The 14,598-nt window shown below is 39.6% G+C and overlaps 1 long non-coding RNA gene across 1 annotated transcript in view; it reads left to right on the top strand.

Annotated features, from left to right (window-relative positions):
- The window catches only part of LOC141277871 (uncharacterized), a 557,108-nt gene extending 548,454 nt beyond the window's left edge, over nucleotides 1-8,654 (top strand). Inside the window, exons 5-6 of the long non-coding RNA XR_012329740.1 lie at nucleotides 7,711-7,872; nucleotides 8,544-8,654. This is a non-coding gene — a long non-coding RNA (uncharacterized lncRNA). The remainder of the gene's footprint in view (nucleotides 1-7,710; nucleotides 7,873-8,543) is intronic.
- Nucleotides 8,655-14,598: the final 5,944 nt, after the last annotated feature.

Raw genomic sequence — 14,598 nt, 5'->3', positions numbered from 1 at the left:
GCTTCCCAATAGCTATCTACCTTACGTTTGTTAGTGTATATATGTCCATGCCTCTCTCTCGCTTTGTCACAGCTCACCCTTCCCCCTCCCTATATCCTCAAGTCCGTTCTCTAGTAGGTCTGTGTCTTTATTCCTGTCCTACCCTAGGTTCTTCATGACATTGTTTTATTCTTAAATTCCATATATATGTGTTAGCATATGGTATTTGTCTCTCTCTTTCTGACTTACTTCACTCTGTATGACAGACTCCAGGTCTATCCACCTCATTACAAATAGCTCAATTTAGTTTCTTTTTATGGCTGAGTAATATTCCATTGTATATATGTGCCACATCTTCTTTATCCATTCATCCGATGATGGGCACTTAGGTTGTTTCCATCTCCGGGCTATAGTAAATAGAGCTCCAATGAACATTTTGGTACATAACTCTTTTTGAATTATGGTTTTCTCAGGGTATATGTCCAGTAGTAGCATTGCTGGGTCATATGGTAGTTCTATTTGTAGTTTTTTAAGGAACCTCCATACTGTTCTCCATAGTGGCTGTACCGATTCACATTCCCACCAGCAGTGCAAGAGTGTTCCCTTTTCTCCACATCCTCTCCAGCATTTATTGTTTCTAGATTTTTTGATGATGGCCATTCTGATTGGTGTGAGATGATATCTCATTGTAGTTTTGATTTGCATTTCTCTAATGATTAATGATGTTGAGCATTCTTTCATGTGTTTGTTGGCAGTCTGTATATCTTCTTTGGAGAAATGTCTATTTAGGTGTTCTGCCCATTTTTGGATTGGGTTGTTTGTTTTTTTGTTACTGAGCTGCATGAGCTGCTTGTAAATTTTGGAAATTAATCCTTTGTCAGTTGCTTCATTTGCAAATATTTTCTCCCATTCTGAGGGTTGTCTTTTCATCTTGGTTATGGTTTCCTTTGCTGTGCAAAAGCTTTTAAGTTTCATTAGGTCCCATTTGTTTATTTTTGTTTTTATTTCCATTTCTCTAGGAGGTGGGTCAGAAAGGATCTTGCTGTGATTTATGTCATAGAGTGTTCTGCCTATGTTTTCCTCTAAGAGTTTGATAGTTTCTGGCCTTACATTTAGGTCTTTAATCCATTTTGAGCTTATTTTTGTGTATGGTGTTAGGGAGTGTTCTAATCTCATACTTTTACATGTACCTGTCCAGTTTTCCCAGCACCACTTATTGAAGAGGCTATCCTTTCTCCACTGTATATTCCTGCCTCCTTTATCAAAGATAAGGTGACCATATGTGCATGGGTTTATCTCTGGGCTTTCTATCCTGTTCCATTGATCTATCTTTTTGTTTTTGTGCCAGTACCATACTGTCTTGATTACTGTAGCTTTGTAGTATAGTCTGAAGTGAGGGAGCCTGATTCCTCCAGCTCCATTTTTCATTCTCAAGATTGCTTTGGCTATTCGGGATCTTTTGTGTTTCCATACAAATTGTGAAATTTTTTGTTCTAGTTCTGTGAAAAATGCCAGTGGTAGTTTGATAGGCATTGCATTGAATCTGTAGATTGCTTTGGGTAGTAGAGTCATTTTCACAATGTTGATTCTTCCAATCTAAGAACAAGGTATATCTCTCCATCTATTTGTATCATCTTTAATTTCTTTCATCAGTGTCTTATAATTTTCTGCATACAGGTCTTTTGTCTCCTTAGGTAGGTTTATTCCTAGATATTTTATTCTTTTTGTTGCAATGGTAAATGGGAGTGTTTTCTTGATTTCACTTTTGGATTTTTCATCATTAGTGTATAGGAATGCCAGAGATTTCTGTGCATTAATTTTGCATTAATTAATGCTACTTTGCTACTTTACTAAATTCATTGATTAGTTCTAGTAGTTTTCTGGAAGCATCTTTCTAGTAGCATCTTTAGGATTCTCTATGTATAGTATCATGTCATCTGCACACAGTGACAGCTCTACTTCTTCTTTTCCAATTTGGATTCCTTTTATTTCATTTTCTTCTCTGATTGCTGTGGCTAAAACTTCCAAAACTATGTTGAATAAGAGAGGTTAGAGTGGGCAACCTTGTCTTGCTCCTGATCTTAGTGGAAATGCTTTCAGTTTTTCACCATTGAGGACGATGTTGGCTGTGGGTTTGTCATATATGGCCTTTATTATGTTGAGGAAATTTCCCTCTATGCCTCCTTTCTGCAGGGTTTTTATCATAAATGGGTGTTGAATTTTGTTGAAAGCTTTCTCTGCATCTATTGAGATGATCATATGGTTTTTCTCCTTCAATTTGTTAATATGGTGTATCACGTTGATTGATTTGTGTATGTTGAAGAATCCTTGCATTCCTGGAATAAACCCCACTTGATCATGGTGTATGATCCTTTTAATGTGCTGTTGGATTCTGTTTGCTAGTATTTTGTTGAGGATTTTTGCATCTATGTTCATCAGTGATATTGGCCTGTAGTTTTCTTTCTTTGTGACATCCTTGTCTGGTTTTGGTATCAGGGTGATGGTGGCCTCGTAGAATGAGTTTGGGAGTGTTCCTCCCTCTGCTATATTTTGGAAGAGTTTGAGAAGGGTAGGTGTTAGCTCTTCTCTAAATGTTTGATAGAATTCGCCTGTGAAGCCATCTGGTCCTGTGCTTTTGTTTGTTGGAAGATTTTTAATCACAGTTTCAATTTCAGTGCTTGTGATTGGTCTGTTCATATTTTCTATTTCTTCGTGATTCAGTCTTGGCAGGTTGTGCATTTCTAAGAATTTGTCCATTTCTTCCAGGTTGTTCATTTTATTGGCATAGAGATGCTTGTAGTAGTCTCTCATGATCTTTTGTATTTGTGCAGTGTCAGTTGTTACTTCTCCTTTTTCATTTCTAATTCTATTGATTTGAGTCTTCTCCCTTTTTTTCTTGATGAGTCTGGCTAATGGTTTATCAATTTTGTTTATCTTCTCAAAGAGGCAGCTTTTAGTTTTATTGAACTTTGCTATCATTTCATTCATTTTTTCCATTTATTTCTGATCTTATCTTTATGATTTCCTTCCTTCTGATAACTTTGGGTTTTTTTTTGTTCTTCTTTCTCTAATTGCTTTAGGTGCAAGGTTAGGTTGTTTATTCGAGATGTTTCCTGTTTCTTAAGGTAGGATTGTATTGCTATAAACTTCCCTCTTAGAACTGCTTTTGCTGCATCACATAGGTTTTGGGTCGTCGTGTCTCCATTGTCATTTGTTTCTAGGTTATTTTTTTATTTCCTCTTTGATTTCTTCAGTGATCACTTCGTTATTAAATAGTGTATTGTTTAGCCTCCATGTGTTTGTATTTTTTTAAAATCGTTTCCTGTAATTGATATCTAGTCTCATAGCGTTGTGGTCGGAAAAGATACTTGATACAATTTCAATTTTCTTAAATTTACCAGGGCTTGATTTGTGACCCAAGATATGATCTATCTTGGAGAATGTTCCATGAGCACTTGAGAAAAATGTGTATTCTGTTGTTTTTGGATGAAATGTCCTATAAGTATCAATTAAGTCTATCTTGTTTAATGTATCATTTAAAGCTTGTGTTTCCTTATTTATTTTCATTTTGGATGATCTGTCCTTTGGTGAAAGTGGGGTGTTAAAGTCCCCTACTATGAATGTGTTACTGTCGATTTCCCCTTTTATGGTTGTTAGTATTTGCCTTATGTAGTGAGGTGCTCCTATGTTGGGTGCATAAATATTTACAATTGTTATTTCTTCTTCTTGGATCGATCCCTTGATCATTATGTAGTGTCCTTCTTTTTCTCTTCTAACAGTCTTTATTTTAAAGTCTTTATTTTGTCTAATATGAGAATTGCTACTCCAGCTTTCTTTTGGTTTCCATTTGCATGGAATATCTTTTTCCATCCCCTTACTTTCAGTCTATATGTCTCTAGGTCTGAAGTGGGTCTCTTCTAGGCAGCATATATATGGGTCTTGTTTTTGTATCCATTTAGCCAATCTGTGTCTTTTGGTGGGAGCATTTAGTCCATTTACATTTAAGACAATTACTGATATGTATGTTCCTACTCCCATTTTCTTAATTGTTTTGGGTTCTTTATTGTAGGTCTTTTCCTTCTCTTGTGTTTCTTGCCTAGAGAAGTTCCTTTCGCATTTGTCGTAAAGCTGGTTTGGTGGTGCTGAACTCTCTCAGCTTTTGCTTGCCTGTGAAGGTTTTAATTTCTCCATCAAATCTGAATGAGATCCTTGCTGGGTAGAGTAATCTTGGTTGCAGGTTTTTCTCCTTCATGAATTTAAATATGTCCTGCCAGTCCTTTCTGGCTTGCAGAGTTTCTGCTGTAAGATCATCAGTTAACCTTGTGGGGATTCCCTTGTGTGTTATTTGTTTTTTTTTCCCTTGCTGCTTTTAATATGTTTTCTTTGTATTTAATTTTTGACAGTTTGATTAATATGTATCTTGGTGTATTTCTCCTTGGATTTATCCTGTATGGGACTGTCTGTGCTTCCTGGACTTGACTGACAATTTCCTTTCCCAAATTAGGGAAGTTTTCAACTAAAATCTCTTCAAATATTTTCTCAGTCCCTTTCTTTTTCTCTTCTTCTTCTGGAACCCCTGTAATTCAAATGTTGGTGCATTTAATGTTGTCCCAGAGGTCTCTGAGACTGTCCTCAGTTCTTTTCATTCTTTTTTCTTTATTCTGCTCTGCAGTAGTTATTTCCACTCTTTTATCTTCCAGGTCACTTATCCGTTCTTCTGCCTCAGTTATTCTGCTATTGATCCCATCTAGAGTATTTTTAATTTCATTTATTGTGCTGTTCATCATTGCTTGTTTCATCTTTCGTTCTTCTAGGTCCTTGTTAAATGTTTCTTGCATTTTTTCTATTCTATTTCCAAGATTTTGGATCATCTTTACTATCATTATTCTGAATTCTTTTTCAGGTAGACTGCCTATTTCCTCTTCATTTGTTAGGTCTGGTGGGTTTTTATCTTGCTCCTTCATCTGCTGTGTGTTTTTCTGTCTTCTCATTTTGCTTATCTTACTGTGTTTGGGGTCTCCTTTTTGCAGGATGCAGGTTCGTAGTTCCCGTTGTTTTTGGTGTCTGTCCTCAGTGGCTAAAGTTGGTTCAGTGGATTTTGTAGGCTTCCTGGTAGAGGGGACTAGTGCCTTTGTTCTGGTGGATGAGGCTGGATCTTGTCTTTCTGGTGGGCAGGTCCACGTCTGGTGGTGTGTTTTGGGGTGTCTGTGGACTTATTATGATTTTAGGCAGCCTCTCTGCTAATGGGTGGGGTTGTGTTCCTGTCTTGCTAGTTGTTTGGCATAGGGTGTCCAGCACTGTAGCTTGCTGGTCGTTGAGTGAAGCTGGGTGCTGGTGTTGAGATGGAGATCTCTGGGAAATTTTCGCCATTTAATATTATGTGGAGCTGGGAAGTCTCTTGTGGGCCAGTGTCCTGAAGTTGGCTCTCCCACCTCAGAGGCATAGCACTGAGTCCTGGCTGCAGCATCAAGAGCCTTTCATCAACATGGCTCAGAATAAAAGGGAGAAAAAGTAGAAAGAAAGAGTTAGTAGAAGAACGAAGGAAAGAGAGAGAGAGAGAGAGAGAAAGAGAGAGAGAGAGAGAGAAGAAAGAAAGAAAGGAGGAAAGATAAAAGAGGAAAGAAGGCAGGAAGGAAGAAAGAAGAGAGGGAGGGAGGGAGGAAGGAAAGAAGGAAGGAAGGAGGGAAAGAAGGAAGGAAAGAAAGAAAATAAAATAAAGATTAAATAAAATAAAGTTATTAAAATAAAAAATAAGAAAAAAACCTTTTTTAAAAAAAGAAAAAAAAAAAAAAGGACAGATAGAACCCTAGGACAAATGGTGGAAGCAAAGCTATACAGACAAAATCTCACACAGAAGCATACACATACACACTCATAAAAAGAGGAAAAGGGGAAAAAATCATAAATCTTGCTCTCAAAGTCCACCTCCTCAATTTGGGATGATTCGTTGTCTATTCATGTATTCCACAGATGCAGGGTACATCAAGTTGATTGTGGAGCTTTAATCCGCTGCTTCTGAGGCTGCTGGGAGGGATTTCCCTTTTTCTTCTTTGTTCTCACAGCTCCCAGGGCTCAGCTTTGGATTTGGCCCCGCCTCTGCGTGTAGGTCGCCGGAGAGCGTCTGTTCTTCGCTCAGACAGGACTGGGTGAAAGGAGCATCTGCTTCAGGGACTCTGGCTCACTCAGGCCAGGGGGAGGGAGGGGCACGGAGTGCGGGGCGAGCCTGCGGCGTCAGAGGATGGCGTGACGTTGCATGAGCCTGAGGCACGCCGTGCGTTCTCCCGGGGAAGTTTTCCCTGGATCCCGGGACCCTTGCAGTGGCGGACTGCACAGGCTCCCCGGAAGGAGGGTGTGGAGAGTGACTTGTGGTCGCACACAGGCTTCTTGGTGGAGGCAGCAGCAGCGTTCGCGTCTCATGCCCGTCTCTGGGGTCCGCGCTTTTAGCCGCGGCTCGCGCCTGTCTCTGGAGCTCTTTTAAGCAGTGCTCTCAATCCCCTCTCCTCGCGCACCAGAAAACAAAGAGGGAAGAAAAAGTCTCTTGCCTCTTCGGCAGGTCCAGAGTTTTCCCCGGACTCCCTCCCGGCTAGCCGTGGCGCACTAACTCCCTGCAGGCTGTGTTCACGCCGCCTACCCCAGTCCTCTCCCTGTGCTCCAACCGAAGGCCCGAGCCTCAGCTCCCAGCCCCGCCCGCCCCGGTGGGTGAGCAGACAAGCCTTTCGGGCTGGTGAGTGCCGGTCGGCCCCTATCCTCTGTGCGGGAAGCTCTCTGCTTTGCCCCCCCACCCCCCGCACCCCTGTTGCTATATGCTCTCCTCCGCGGCCCCGAAGCTTTCTCCCTCTGCCACTTGCAGTCCCCGCCCACGAAAGGGCTTCCTAGTGTGTGGAAACCTTTCCTCTTTCATGGCTCCCTCCCACTGGTGCAGGCCCTGTTCCTATCCTTTTGTCTCTGTTTGTTCTTTTTTCTTTTGCCTTACCCAGGTACGTGGGGGGTTTCTTGCCTTTTGGGAGGTCTGAGTTCTTCTGCCATCGTTCAGTAGGTGTTCTGTAGGAGTTGTTCCACGTGTAGATGTATTTCTGGTGTATCTGTGGGGAGGAAGGTGATCTCCGCGTCTTACCCTTCCGCCATCTTCCCCTCGTCCTTCACTAAAATCCGGATCCGACGCATGGCAGCCACAATCTCCACTCTGCTGTTGAGCCTCGGCACGTCCAGGCTTCTGACATACTTCTTCCTGTCAGTATCAGAGAAGCCTGAACGGGAAGGTGGCATGCCAGGCAGTCCACCTATGGGTGATAACAAGGCCTCCTGCTCTCCTCGCTGGGGTTTCAGAAGAGCTGCAATAGTATTTTCATTCTTCAGTGTAGTCTTGATTTTCATTCCCTTAATAACTAATGGTTTGACCTTCTTTACATATGCTTATTGGCCATTTAGTATCTTCTTTTGATAATTATCTGTTAAATTATTTTGGTCATTTGTTAATTGGCCAATTTGTCTTTTTCTTATGCCTTGTAGGAGTTCTATAATTTATTTATTTATTTTTCCAGCTTTGTTGAGATATAGTTAACATGTAACACTGTATAAGTTTAAGGTGTATAACGTGATGATTTGATACACATATATATTGTGAAATGATTACCACAGTAAGATTAGTTAATACAATTTTATTTTTATTATTTTGGTTAACACAAGATCATACTGGGTTCTGAGACGGAATGCATCTCTCTGTATTCTCAGATGACACATGGCTCAGGTGTCAACAGAAGAAGAAGTGTGAGGAAGTTCAGGAGATGGTTGGGGATAGCCCATACTTCTGATGACTGTGAATTATCTGTTCAGTGGAGAGGTAAAAGGAAATCTGCAGCACCAGAGCTCTCTGATTAGCACTCCAGCCAAAAGGTAATACCATCTGACATTGTGCAAAAATGCTCCATCTGTCCGGGGTTCGGGTGGGCATGAGTGGGAGAGAAAGCAGACGAAGTGCTCTCTGATGTCAGTGATGGCTCAGCCATCTGGCAGTCATCCCTGAGCCATATAGCTGCTGCTACAGGCCTAGCCTGATGGATTGATTTCAAAGTTTCCTTTGCACAAGTCTTTCCCAAGCCACACGGGCTCATTTTTGAAGCCATATTTAAGGAGAGAGAATGAGAGAAAGAGAAAAAGGGAGACCCCAAGGGTCTAGAGAAAATTAGAAATAGTTACACTTTCCAGACAGTTCTAAATAAGCATCACAATCAGTCTCTGAGAATAGAAATGCTGGGGCTGCAGATGCCAATCCAGACCCTCCTTGTAGACTGAGGATGCTCTGGCTTCCACAAGGAAATGGACAGAATTGCCCTGCAGTGTACACCCCGATCAATACTTCATTATCACTCTTGTTACCGTTTGCAGGAATTTCTACTTCAGACTCCTAACAGCTGTCAGTAAATCTTGCTGATCAGTGCAGCCTTCTGAATAAAGGCAATTTCTCACCAGTCATCTTTCTCAGATTTGGTAAAATTGGGCAGCGATTGATGTACCTTCTCAAGTTCTCAACCTATAAGTAAGCAACCTCCTTTTGATGATTGTAGATCGCTATCTATGAGCCTTTCGCATAAAGACCATGAAATCTGAAGTCTGGACACTGCCCCAGCAGCCGCCCATTACAAAGGAAAGTTAAATAGTACCTGGTGCATCAGACTGTCAAGAAATCTAAAGGTAAGATGAACTATTTCAGGTCACCTGGTGTATTTCTTAAATCCATCCATTCGTTAAATGATTTGACAAATAATTATTGAATTTCTCCAATTCGTCAGGCACTGTGCTTGACACTGGGGATTCAGTAGGAAATAGGAGAGAAAATTTACATGGGTGATTTCGATAAAAAGAAATGGAGTCAGGATATAGGTAGTGATTGGGATATGCAGTGGAGGGATACTTCAGTCAGGAAATAACTTTCTCAAAAGAGACCACAATTAAGTGGATACCTACATAAACAATTGGGGTCAACCATGGGGAAAAAAAGAAAAACTAGGGAAATATTCCAAATAGAAAGACATACAAACCCAAGAGCTCAAAGTCAAGAAAGAGCTTGGTTTTGTCAAAGACAGAGAGTCAATGTGGCTAGAAACGTTTATTCCATGAAGAGTCTGGTTTGTATTCATAACAGAAAAAGGAAGAATTATTATTATTATTATTTTTGCCAAGAAAGGCATTAAAAACTAAGGATATCCAAAACAAAAGGCTGCTCTGAGGAAAGAAACTACTATTCTAAACATTTTTTAGTGCCATGATTCATGGGAATGAGATGGTCAAAGTAATCTTGGCACTCTGGGAGGAGCTGCCTTCTCTGGTGAGCTCCATGTGGTAACACGGAAAGTCCAAGGAAGTGATGGACTCTACGAAGGCAAGGGGGGTGCATTTTAAAAATTCTGCACGAAATCAGGAAAATATATTAATGCCTCTTCTTATCACTTATTCCAAAATTACTAATTAGGCATCTGCCATGTGCCAGAGCCTGTTAACTCTTAAGGATATAATGATGAATAAAAATGGTTGGGGCCATGTGGAACTGATTTCAGTCAGGTCTGTCTAAACCACACCATGGATAATTTTTAAAGGGAAAAAAAAACCTTTATTTTTGTGGATATTCCTAGAGTTCTTAGGGGCATGGAAAAGGCCTAAACAAGGGAATTTGTGATAGGTCATTAACCAATGAAACATTAGTTAGCAGAGAATTCTGGCAAGACTAGGTCCACCTATCACAGAGAAAAGTCTCCATGGTTGGAGATGGTACTGCTGCTTGGTTTCAAGCCAACAATTGACACCAAGTTTTCTGCCACAGAAAAATAAGGCCAAGACGTTTACATGATCAAAGTTGAATGGAATAACTTTCACTTGTCAAAACTCATAGATCCCATCTCTGGACCACCAAGTCCAGATGCTTTAGGATACTCTATAATATATTGAACCTGCATTGGATGCTTTTGTGATACTTTTTCAGAAAAGAGGATTCAGGAAAACTTAATGGTCTGTTGATGGGAATTAAATAGAAGAAAGGAAAATGAAAAAAAAAATGCATCCCCAGCAAATTTTTATTTACTGTTACGTGAAAGCCATTTTTGATAAATTGCACAAAATTAACATTGTAAATATGTAGTTAAGAGGGTCATGGTGGTTTGTAACAGGTTTGGCATTTTTCTGTTACTTGTTTGTTTTTCATTATGTTTTCACAAGTGGCAGGAGTCAAAGCTGTTTGTCCTTCTGGAAGTTTCTATATTACTGTTAATCAGAAATGGATCTGCGTTTTCCTTGAATTTGACATTCATGGGAACAAGAATCATCTTGTTTTCAGTCTTGAATCACTTGTGCTTAGCATGGTACTGGCATATGATGAAAAATAGATGGCTATCGCATGAATGAGTGAGTGCATGGATGCATGGCTGTAGAATGCACGTGGTGACCCAAGCGCTAAAATATATGGGTTACTTTATCCATTCATCTGTTGATGGACAATTAGGTTGCTTCCATGTCCTGGCCATTGCAAATAGAGCTGCAATGAACATTTTGGTACATGACTCTTTTTGAAGTATGGTTTTCTCAGGGTATATGCCCAGTAGTGGGATTGCTGGGTCGTATGGTAGTTCTATTTTTAGTTTTTTAAGGAACCTCCGTACTATTCTCCATTGTGGCTGTATCAATTTACATTCCCACCAACAGTGCAAGAGGGTTCCCTTTTCTCCACACCCTCTCCAGCATTTATAGTTTGTAGATTTTTTTGATGATGGCCATTCTGACCAGTGTGAGATGATATCTCATTGTAGTTTTGATTTGCATTTTTCTAATGATTAGTGATGTTGAGCATCCTTTCATGTGTTGTTGGCAGTCTGTATATCTTCTCTGGAGAAATGTCTATTTAGGTCTTCTGCTCATTTTTGGATTGGGTTGTTTGTTTTTTCGATATTGAGCTGCATGAGCTGCTGTGGCACATATATACAATAGAATATTACTCAGCCATAAAAAGAAACAAAATTGAGTTATTTGTAGTGAGGTGGATGGACCTAGAGTCTGTCATACAGAGTGAAGTAAGTCAGAAAGAGCAAAACAAATACCGTATGCTAACACATATATATGGAATCTAAAAAAAAAAAAAAATGTTCGTGAAGAACCTAAGGGCAAGACAGGAATAAAGACACAGACCTACTAGAGAATGGACTTGAGGATACGGGGAGGGGGAAGGGTGAGCTGGAACAAAGTGAGAGAGTGGAATGGACACATATACACTACCAAATGTAAAATAGATAGCTAGTGGGGAGCAGCCGCATAGCACAGGGAGATCAGCTCCGTGCTTTGTGACCACCTAGAGGGGTGGGATAGGGAGGGTGGGAGGGAGGGAGATGCAAGAGGGAAGAGATATGGGGACATATGTATATGTATAACTGATTCACTTTGTTATAAAGCAGAGACTAACAAACCATTGTAAAACAATTATACTCCAATAAAGATGTTTAAAATATATATATATGGGTTACTGACATAGACCTGGCTTCCAGCGAGGCTTTGAATCTTGTAGCATTGCTTTCAATTTTCAGTAAGTTCTTCAAAGATTCTTACAAAAAGGGAAAAAAGAAACTCATAAAAAGAGATGGGAGCTTAAATCACACGTTATATTTCTTTCAGGCCATACTGTGTTTTTTAAGTCCCATGCCTCTTTTTCAAAGCACCAAGCATATTTTTTTAACTTATTTTTCCAGTTTTATTGAGATATAATTAGCATAACATTGTATAAGTTCAAAGTGTGCACATATTAAATCATTAAATAATGCTTTAGTATGTGTACATACTACACTACAAAATGATTATCACAGTAAGTTTAGTTAACATCCAGCCACTCACATAGTTACAATTTTTTGTGTGTGTGTGTGTGATGAGCACCAAGCAAGTTTCAGCTTCCTGAAAATAAGAAAGGGGCAGGAGGACATGCACATCAACCTGTGTTTTTTTAAAGAAAACTAGTCTTTGATGTGCACACTGTTTCAATTCTCTGACTAGCAAATTCTAAACACAGCCTGAAAAAACAGCTCAGAACTAAGCCTAATTCTGACCAGCAGCCTGGTCAAGGTAGTGGTTGAGCCGACACCATTGCTGCCATGCACAGAACCATTTGGAATGGAGATGGAGTGAGCCAAGCTTGTAAACTGCCCAGTTTTACAAAAAGGAAACTTCATTTGAAACATGCACAGCTTCCTGTGTGTCAGCTATTTATTCCTTCTGTTTTCAACCATCCAGCAAATCAAAAGAATTAAGGGGGTTAAAAGCAGAAAAACTCAGTGACTTCATACATCAGAATGGGGGCAGTGTTGAATGAAATCATTTCTGGGAAGTGACTGAACAAAATAGGACTGGGATAGGCAGCTCAAGGGGAAGAAACACCTCAAGCTTGTCTCTTCCACCTACTCTTTTTTTTTTTTTTATTGTATGGTTCCACTTATACGAAATGTCCAGCAATGGCAAATCCATACACAAGGAAAATATTATACATTAGTGGTTGCCAGGGATTTGGAAGAGACGGAAATAGGGAATGACTGCTTAAAAATGGGTGTAGGTTTCCTTTTGGGGTAATGAAAATGTTTTGCAACTAGGCAGTGGTGACAGTTTCACAGCATGTGACAGTACTAAATTCCACTGAATTGTACAGTGAATTGTAAAATGATCAAAATGGTGAATTTTATGTTATGTTCACTTTACAATAAAAAGGAGAAAGAAATAGGGAAAGACTTTGAGTTTGGGAAAGTAAGGTGAACTGGTCAAGAAAAAGACAGCTCTACTGTTCAGTTTTCTCTCAGCTCTCCCAGTGCATTAATCCTCAGCAAAAAGTAGCCTGAACTTGTAGATGACAGTCATTCAACAGAGTCCAGGGAAAAGTAAATAAAATAAAACCCAGCTCTTCTTGTTTAGCACATCTATGACAGGTTACCTTCCTGCTCAGCCACATGCACATTCATGAGGACGTTTCACTTTAGGTGTCCTCTACTTCAGCACTTTACTCACAGCTCATTCACACATGTAGGCAACAGCATTTCTTAATTTAATGGACTCTGCAGTGCTGGTTGTGATCAGTCTCATGAAAAGGAAAGGAGGAAAAAGCCTCCACATTGGCTTGGTGGTCTTGGGATGAAATGGATGTAGAAGACAGCTTGATTGTCAAACTGGAAACTTTTATTTTCATTTTCCTCTTCTTTTTATCTTTCCTATAAGGTCTTCTGTCCACTTCCCACTGCCTTCTTTCAAACAGGAAAGACACTAATTAGCTGCTGGATTTTTTTTTGATAAAACAACTATTGGTTTAGATTTCTTGTTGTTCGCTGAATGTTATTGTTTTTACTGCCAAATGAGCTTCCGTGGTTGATGTAGGGGTCTCTTGGGAACTTAACTTTTTCAAGTTTAAGTGGAAAAGCTTTTTTGTTGCACCTACTCTTAACCAACACAAAATCTAAGACCAGATCCATTTCAGGATAAAGCCCAGAAGAAATGCACATCAAATCCACATAGGTTTTTAAATATGCAGATTCTTGCTGCTGCGGAGGGTTTTGAGAGGTGCATTCCTGGCAGGCAAGAGGCTTGGTAGGACACTTTTGGAAGCATTTTGACAATACAAATCAAAAGCCTTAAAACTCCTTTGATTCATTAATTCCACTTCTGGAAAGCAATCCTCGATAATTATCTCATAATATATATATATAAATCTTATGCACATAAATGTAGATCAAAGCTTGTGCAGAAAATAATTATCAGAAAATAATTAATCTAAATATTCTCTAATTTAGGAAATATCTAGAAAGTTTGTTGGAATATTATACACCCCTTAAGATTAGTTTTGCATAAAATTGGGTAATGTGAAGTGAACCGTGCACAATACAAAAGTGTATGTGAAATTCAGGATGGGCCAGTCAACTTTGACTTGTTCATTAAATCATAAGGACACTGCACTCCCTGTAATGGAAAATCTCAGGTACCTTAATATGAAATAGACATTTAGGCGGCTTACTGAATGCTACTTTGTTAATATTAAAATCAAGGTCATTGAAATCTTAAGTTACTTGGGATTGCTTTTTTGTCCTGAAGTGTGACCAGGAAATGTGCAAGGGAGTAGAACCTTTAATATTGGGCATAGGTAAAGTCGAAAAGAGCACAAGGATTTTAGGCTATTTCCCTGTGTGTGTGTGTGTGTGTGTGTGTGTGTGTGTGTGTGTGCGCGTGCATGCGTCTTTCTGTCTGTGTGTGTGCTTTTTCTGAATGTGTTAAATAAAATTAAACAAATTGGATAAAAAAAAGTTTTAAAGCCTAGAGAATCCTAAGCTGTGACTGTTTCTTTCTTTTTTTATGCTAATGTGTAAATGTGAGCAGCTCAGATAGGGAACCAGCAGCACATGGTGCCAATCAGTAGAGGATGTGATTAGTCCACCTTCTGGAAGTTGTTGGGATAAAACATTTACATTTCTTTGAAGTCTCAGTTTCCCACAAGAAAAATAATGGCTCATAACACCTGCACTTTATAACTCTTTAGTTGCTCATGGGGACCCAAGGACATACTATGTGGAAGAAACTCATAAATTTAGTAATGCTGAGGCTGCATGAAAAAAAAAA

This window comes from Tursiops truncatus, chromosome 2, assembly GCF_011762595.2.
Source record: "Tursiops truncatus isolate mTurTru1 chromosome 2, mTurTru1.mat.Y, whole genome shotgun sequence".
Classification (NCBI taxonomy): domain Eukaryota; kingdom Metazoa; phylum Chordata; class Mammalia; order Artiodactyla; family Delphinidae; genus Tursiops; species Tursiops truncatus.
This window is presented reverse-complemented; position numbering and strand designations above follow the sequence as displayed.